The sequence below is a fragment of the Micromys minutus genome (assembly GCF_963924665.1).
Source record: "Micromys minutus genome assembly, contig: SCAFFOLD_215, whole genome shotgun sequence".
Lineage (NCBI taxonomy): Eukaryota > Metazoa > Chordata > Mammalia > Rodentia > Muridae > Micromys > Micromys minutus.
The window spans coordinates 135,001-136,118 of NW_027667754.1; positions in this window are offsets into that span (position 1 = coordinate 135,001).

Consider the following 1,118-nt stretch of genomic DNA (forward strand, 5'->3'; position numbering starts at 1 on the left):
GGTTGGTTGATTTTGTTCTGTTTATCTGTTTTGTTTTGCTTTTGTCTTTTTAGTTTGTTTGTTTTTGTTTTTAGAAACTGTGGCCTACCTAGGGCCTACACAAACCAGGACACCAGAAATAAATAAGATCTCTGACACATAAATCTAAGGTGGGCCCTAGTTCGGCATGGAGACAGACAGAAAGACAGACAGCCGGACAGGTGGACGGACAGACAGACTGACAAATAGACAGACAAACACACACACACACACACACACACACACACACACACACACACACACACGCTAAATAACAAAATCAGGTTGTCAGGCACCTGGCCCAGCATGTGAGATAGGGGAACAGTCCTGAATTGCATATGTCTAAAATCCACAAACATCTGTACCAAGTTACTACACCCATCTGTCTGGATTCAGGGATAGGTGAGTTTCTCTAGGAACACATCTTGACCACCCACTTATCCTGCTCCCATTAGTTGGGAAACTGGACTGTGGCAGGGGACTCGCCTTGTCTAACATTTATGTCTCGACCTGTCAACCAGAAAGTCATTTGTCCACATACACGGACATATGAGAAAGCATCCTTATAATATTAGTAACAGCACAAAATGGTAAGCTAGCCAGGTGGGAGTTACCTTGGCCTTAACCAATCTGACCTAGGCCTTCACATTTCATGTAGGCCTTCCTTGAGATTTTACCTAGACCTTAATAGGCAGCAGCTTCACCCTCTGAGCCACGCATATGTAGATAAACAGATAGATTTCCCCGTATTTGCTCATTTACGGGAGACAACATTTTTTTACATGGTGCCAAAACAGACCAGGCTGTTATTGGTTGGTTGATTTTGTTCTGTTTATCTGTTTTGTTTTGTTTTTGTCTTTTTAGTTTGTTTGTTTTTGTTTTTAGAAAGTGTGGCCTACCTAGGGCCTACACAAACCCGGACACCAGAAATAAATAAGGAAAGATCTCTGACACACAAATCTAAGGTGGGCCCTAGTTCGGCATGGAGACAGACAGACAGACAGACAGACAGACAGCCCGGACAAGTGGATGAACAGACACACTGACAGACAGACAGACAGACAAACAGACACACACACACACACACACACACACACACA